The following is a 7,495-nucleotide window of genomic DNA, read 5'->3' as shown; positions in this document are numbered from 1 at the left end:
CCTCACTAATGATTCACTCAAATCACTCAAAGGGTTTAAGGTTCAATAATTAAGCATTCAATAGTTAAACATGAAAAGTTATTACCATAGGCTTGCATGAAAATCAAATCTCCACCACTATAATGAAATAATACACAAATCAAAAGGTCTTTAACAAGGTTGTTGGGGCTTGGGTTAAAGGCGTGGATAAAGGCTGCAAAAGAGGGTTAGACTCGAGATTAATTTAATAAATTACCAAACTTAGAAAAATTAAAGCTAATCACTGAATTACAAAAAAATGCCAGAATTCGAACTATCCGAGACTAAAGATGTGAGCTTTTTCTCAATATATTGACTTTAAATTATCCAAGCTCTTTTAGAACAATATGTAATTGGATGAATATGACTATACGGTTTTTTTTTAAGAATAAGAACAGGAATGGAAAATACATATTAAGAAATAATTCAGCAACTGGAATGAACAAACATAATTAGGTAACTAATCAAATTAAATCTTAATAAAAAGGGAGTCAATAAAAAGGGAGAAATTCTTAATGAATCAAAAAGGGTTAAGTTGTGGGTTAATATTAAGAGGAAAAATCAAGAAATAATAGTTAAGGCTCAAAGGGGTTCACTAGGGGTTAATTATGTGGGTAGGCTTTTTATGGGGTAAATGGATTAAAACCGAAGTGCCTTTATCATTTTAGTATATCCAATCAAAGGTGTGGTCTCAACATATATAATCGATGCAAGTTCTAGAATAGCAAATCAATGTTGAATCACTCCTAAAAACAATCATTGAGCGAAAAAGATATATACTCTAAAAGGCTCAAGATCTCACGAAATTTATGGGTATTTTATGTCAATCTGTAAATTCAAAACTTCAAGATAATACCTCAATTCAGGGAAGCAACCTAGCAAATTTACTTCTCAAAAGTCAACTTATCATGCTTGATTATCTAATGTCTTAAAGTTTAAACAATCAATGCACAGTTACCTATGATTTAATTCAAAACATTTCAATAAAAATCATAAACCAATCAAAATTTACTCTAATAATGATATGAGAAAGTTATTTGAGAACAAGATAAAAATTCAGGGATTTTTTGATAATCACATAAATAACCTCCCCACACTTAAGATGTACATTGTCCTCAATGTACAAAGATAGATAATAGCAATAGAAGCATAATATCAGAAAGAGAGAGAGAAGCGAAACTGCCCTAATTTTTGGATGAAATCCTTGGAAGAGCGAAAGCAAGAATTGTAGAGAAAGCTGAATGAAAGGCATGATTCTGAGGTACTAATAAGAAAATAAACACCATTGTGGGAGAGAATTAAGGGATCACTTAATAATAATTATAAAGATAAACATAGTTCAAAATAAAAAAAAAACATAAGTCCTCAAAAACAAATAAGAGACAAAATAGAATTGTAATAAAAATAAAAATAATAGTAAAATAAAGGGACTCAAAGGTCCTCATCATTAGATGCCTCATGGGTTGACGTTGCCGAAGGAGAGATGTGGAGGTAGTGGTAAATCTGTCGAAGAGTGGCATCGATGCTGTCAAACCGCTGAAATCACTGTTGCTCAAAGCTAGTGAATCACTCAGATAAATCTGTCAAAGTGGCAGTAGGAGGTCGGTGACTCAGTGGTGGTGGCGGCGAAAAAGGGTGAGGGGAGTTTTGTTTGGGGCAAGAGAGGGGGTCTTAGTGAAAGCTGTGCTCTGAAGGAAACACCACTGGTCGGATGATGGGGGGTTGAGGCGGTAAGGACTGGGGAAGAAAACAAGAGAGAAAACAAAAAAACAAAAATAAAAAATAAAAGAGGGGTTAGGGTTAAAATAGGGAATAGTTGTGTTAAGGCCCCGTGTTGGGCCACACGGTCGTGCCCGTGTTTGTCACAAAAATTGAATGTCCAATCATCACACGGCCTGGGAACACGCCCATGTGTCCAGGCTGTGTGGTTCACATGGCCGTGTTCTTCGTTGTTCGCTTCTCCCATGCCCATGTGTCCGAACACACGGCCGTATGCCTTTCCCGTGTACCTCTCTGACTTGTTAAAAATTTAAAAATTTTGCTTCAGTTTTCACACGCCTAGGACACGCCATGGTCATGGATACGCCCGTGTGTCCAGGCCGTATGGGTCACTGTTCCTGCATAAAAAAACACGAAAAATAGCTAAAATGAACTAGTTAGTGGTGTTAGTGCTCGAGTTGCCTCTCGAGAAGCGCTTAGTTAAAATCTAAGCTTGACTTACCTTAATTTCGTGTTGTCACGGTGGATTGAGGAGTTGAAAATCCTCACCTCTGCTATCAATTTATCAAAATAAGGTCTGAGTTGAGTATTATTAAACTTGAAAGTTTCAAATTCAGTATGTGTTACCTCAACTGTACCATGTGGGAAGGTTTTCAGTACCATGAAGGGAATTTATCCGTTTATATTGTGCTCTAAAGTAGCAATTTGGGGGTCCTTTTCATCTAACAATACTTTGTCCCCGACCTTAAAATGCATTGCTTCATCCCTACGCCTATCGTGGTGTTGCTTTGATTCATCGTGTGCTTTTGGTTTCTCCTTGACATGTGCTCGACATTCGTCTAGTTCATAGATTTGTAGTCTTCGTTCCTCATGACTCGTTCTGTTTTTGTCACATGGACTAGAATATGTCTCCATCACGTTCTTCCAAGGGGTTTCCTGAAAAGAAGTTTGAGCCATAATGTTATTTAAATCAATAGAACTTGTACAACCATCTTGCTTAGTAGATATTTTAATCAAATCACGAGCTTGGAGAGTAATCGTGTCATCTCCTACACGAAGTATTAGTTTTCCTATGCAAACATCAATGATAATCCTAGCAGTTGCTAAAAAGGGTCGTCCTAAAATCAAAGGCACATCACTATCTTCTTCCATGTCTAGAACAACAAAATCAATTGGGAATATAAATTTATCAATTTTGACAAGCACGTCTTCAATAATCCCCCTAGGAAATCTAATTGCTTTATCTGCCAATTGAATGCTCATCCTAGTTTGTTTGGGTTTCCTAAAACCTAGTTGTTTAAACATTTTATAAGGCATGACATTAATGCTTGCCCCTAAATCAGCCAAAGCATTGTTAATATTTAAACTACCAATTAAGTAAGGAATCGTAAAACTCCCTAGATCTTTCAACTTGTTGGGTAGCTTATTTTGTAAAATGGTTGAGCAAACTGTGTTTAATTCCACATGCAATGCATCATCTAACTTTCGATTATTAGCCAAGAGCTCCTTTAAAAATTTCACTACGTTTGGCATCTACGAAAGAGCTTCAATAAACGGTAAGTTAATATGTAATTTTTTTAATAATTTAAGGAATTTACCGAATTGTTCGTCTGTGTGGTCTTTCCTTGTCACCTTAGGGTATGGTACACGAGGTTTATACTATTTACTTACATCAACCTTACTGTTATCTACCACATTGTCTTGCCTCAGTTTTGGTTCAGCTTCAACTAACCCTTCATCATTGTACACAGTAATGGCATGAAGTTGTTCCCTTGGGTTAGTTTCAGTCTTATCAGAAATCAACTTAGCAAGCTATCCTATTTGAGTTTGGAGCCCTTGGATTGACGCTTGTTGATTCTTAAGTGTTGTTTTGGTATTCTGAAAACGAGTTTCTGACACTGAGATAAATTTTGTGAGCATCTCTTCAAAGTTCAGTTTCTTATCTTATTGGTAAGGTGGTTGTTGAAAACCTAGAGGATGATGTGGTCTTTGACTTCCTTGACCACCCCACGAGAAATTGGGATGGTTCCTCCAACCTGCATTATAAGTGTTACTATACGGGTTATTTTGAGGTCTAGAATTAGTACCCATATAGTGGACTTTTTCCTCATTGGTACTAGGGTTGAAGGACAGATAATTTGTATTGTGCACTCCTCCTCCATTTGAATCACACCTCATCACTAGATATACTTGAGTAGAACCATACAAACCATCAATCTTTTTATTCAAAAGTTCTACCTAGTTAGAGAGCATAGCGACCGCGACGAGGTTGAAAACACTTGTTGCTTTTGTCGGCTTTGTTCTCATAACTTGCCACTGAAAGTTATTCAATGACATCTCCTCAAAAAATTCGTAAGCCTCTTCAGGTATTTTATTGTTTAAAGTTTCACCGGCGGCTGCATCGATCAGTTGCCTTGTTGAGGGGTTTACACAGTTGTAAAAAGTCTGAACCTGCAACCATAAAGGTAACCCATGGTGAGGGCACCTTCTCAATAGATCCTTGTATCTCTCCCATGCATCATAGAGTGTTTCTAAATCCATCTGCACAAAAGAAGAAATATCATTCCTTAGTTTAGCTGTTTTAGCCGGGGGGAAATATTTTAGTAAAAATTTTTCGACCATTTTTTCCCAAGTAGTGATTGACCCTCGTGGTACCGAGTTTAACCACTGTTTAGCTTTCTTCCTCAATGAGAATGGAAACAACCGAAGGCAAATGGCATCATCAGAAATGCCATTGACCTTAAAAGTATCACAGAATTCTAGGAAATTTGCTAAATGAGTGTTTGGATCTTCGTCTTGCAAACCATCAAACTGAACAAACTGTTGTATCATTTGAATCGTGTTAGGTTTCAATTAAAAATTATTTGCAGCAACAGCAGGCCTAACTATACTCAATTTAGTTCCTGTTAAAGTAGGCTTAGCATAATCATACATAGTACAAGGAGTAGGATTCTGATTTACTGGATTTGCAGCAACCACAGGAGGTAGCGGATTATTCTGTTTTTCAGCCATCTCCTCGGTTGTGGTGTGAATATCGTCCTCTTGCCCTTCCTCTATGTATTGTAGGCTTCGTCTTATTTCTCTTCGATTTCTGCGAGCTCTGCTTTCGATCTCACTGTCAAAAAGTAGAGGTCCTGACGGGTTTCTTCTAGTCATAAACTATAAAAACTTGCCGGAAGTAAAGAAAATAAATTTTAGTAATTAACAAAAATTAAAAACAAAATTAAATTGCACTAAAAATAAAGAATGGATAAAGTAATAAAAATTAAGCGTTCCTAATATCTTGTCCTCGCCAACGGTGCCAAAAACTTGTTGGTCGTGAAACTAACTAAAAATTCAACTTAAGGCAAGCGCACCTATCGACCAGTAGTATAGTTATGGTGAGACCGAAAATATCGTATCCACGAGGACTAAAAGTACTAGTAATTACTATCTTTTTATTATCTAGCCTAAATTTTAAGAGAATGTTTTATCTAGAACTAATTATCTAATTAACTAAGATTACGATAGAGATTAAAGTTAAAAAATATTTTTTAGAAAATCGAGAGAGAAGACAATACGCAAGGAAGAATCCACCTGGACTTCACTTATTACCTTCGAGTTAGACGATTTATTCACTCGACTTAATCTGTAGAAATCTCTGATTTATGTTAATATCTCTCTCGAGGCTAAAAACAACTGACTCAAGGTTGATTAATTGAAATCTCTTTCTAATAACCCCTATTGTCGTATTAACTTGATCTATGGATTCCCTCATTAGATTTGACTCTAATCCAGCAGATTTATGTCGTCCTATCTCTAGGATTGCATGAACTCCGCTTAATTATGAATGGTCTACTCTTAAACAGGGACTTTCGCTCTACTGAATAAACACATCAAAAACCTGAATTAATATCATGGAATATTAAAGCAAGGGTTAAATTCACAATTAAGAATAAGAACAAGTATTTATCATATAACTCAAATAATAATAAGATCCGTCTTAGGTTTTATCTCCTTTAGGTATTTAGGGAGTTTAGTTCATAATAATAATGGAAAACATCTCAAAGTTTGGAAAACAACAAAACATAAAGAAACCCAAAGAACTTCTAGGAAATTGGATGGAATTCTTCAGTCTTGATGTAGATCCTGCTTCTAAGGTGATTTTGATGGCTGTCCTTGAGTATTTTCTGCCTTTAGCTCTGCGTGTCCACTCTAATCCTCTTCTAGGGTGTTTTTATAGACTTTCAGATGCCCAAAATTAGCCTTTTCCGTGTAGAACTAGAGTTGGGCTCGACAGGGACACGACCGTGTGCCATGCCTGTGTGCAAGTGCTCAAGCCGTGTGTAATTCTGACTTGGATTAATGTCGACACAACCATGACACACGGGCGTATGGTCTACCCGTGTGTCACACACGGGCCTGTAGATCACCTGTGTGGAAGTGCCTAAGCCGTGAAAAACACTGATTTAGGCCCAATTTGTCCATTTTTGGCCTGTTTCTTGGCCTTTTTGTCATCCTAAGCTCTCTTGAGTATAAAACATGAAATTAAAGGATTAGGAGCATCAAATTCAATGAAACCATTGAAAAATCATCCATAAATATGCCAATTATGGGGTAAATATATATTATGGTGTATCACATACTAATTATTCACTTGATAAGCTAGCTAAACTATACATTACTGAGATTGTGAGATTGCATGGGGTACCTGTTTCCATTATTTCGGATATAGATCTGAGGTTTACTTCAAGGTTTTGGAAAAAGTTACAAGAATCCTTGGGTACAAATTTGAATTTTAGTACCGCTTTTCATCCGCAGACCGATGGTCAATCCAAGAGAACGATTCAAGTACTTGAAGATATGCTCCGATGTTGTGTTTTAGAATTCGAGGCTAGTTGGGAAAAATATCTACCATTGGTCGAATTTGCCTATAACAACAATTTTCAGTAACAATTTTCAGTTAAGTATTAAGATGGCGCCATATGAGGCATTGTATGGCTACAAGTGTCGAACACCATTGTATTGGACTGAGCTTAGTGAGAAAAAAATTCTCAGGGTTGACTTGGTTAAGGAAATAGAAGAGAAAGTAAAGGTAATCCGTGATTGCTTGAAAGTAGCTTCAAATCAACAAAAGTCATACGCAGATTTGAAAAAGAAAAGAAATTGAGTTTCAAGTTGGGGATAAAGTGTTTTTGAAAGTATCTCTATGGAAGAAAGTTCTCAGATTTGGCCGTAAAGGCAAGTTGAGCCCACGCTTCATTGGACCGTATGAGATTGTTGAAAGAATAGAGCCAGTAGCATATCGGCTAGCTTTCTAACAGAGTTGGAAAAGATTCATAATGTGTTTCATGTGTTGTTGCGACGATATCATTCCGATCCTTCACATGTGATTTCTCTAACTCGGATTGAGATTCGACCGGATATGACGTATGGTGAGGAACTGATTAAGATTTTAGCTCGTAAAGTGAAACAGTTGAGAAATTAAAGTATAGCTCTAGTGAAGGTTTTGTGGCAAAGACACGGTGTTGAAGAACTATGTAGGAACCTGAGGATGCTATGAGAAAACAATACCAAAACCTCTTTTCTGGTAAGATTTTCTGAGAAGAAAATCCCTAAAGGTGGGAGAGTTGTAATAGCCCAATTTTGGGGCTAGTTGGAACAATGGTTTCTGGAGCACGAATCTGACATAGTTAATCTTTTTTTATTATATTTTCAAGGTCTACAGTTTTACGGAATAATTTCGTGAAAATTTCGTTCAAAAATTCTGATGTTTGGG

General features: G+C 36.6%; 1 non-coding gene across 1 annotated transcript; it reads left to right on the top strand.

Annotated features, from left to right (window-relative positions):
* The first annotated feature begins 4,204 nt into the window (after positions 1-4,204).
* On the top strand, positions 4,205-4,311 carry LOC121211748 (small nucleolar RNA R71). Its single transcript, XR_005906966.1, has one exon. It is a non-coding gene; the product is annotated as a small nucleolar RNA R71 (small nucleolar RNA).
* Positions 4,312-7,495: the final 3,184 nt, after the last annotated feature.

Source organism: Gossypium hirsutum, chromosome A12, assembly GCF_007990345.1.
Source record: "Gossypium hirsutum isolate 1008001.06 chromosome A12, Gossypium_hirsutum_v2.1, whole genome shotgun sequence".
Lineage (NCBI taxonomy): Eukaryota > Viridiplantae > Streptophyta > Magnoliopsida > Malvales > Malvaceae > Gossypium > Gossypium hirsutum.
This window is presented reverse-complemented; position numbering and strand designations above follow the sequence as displayed.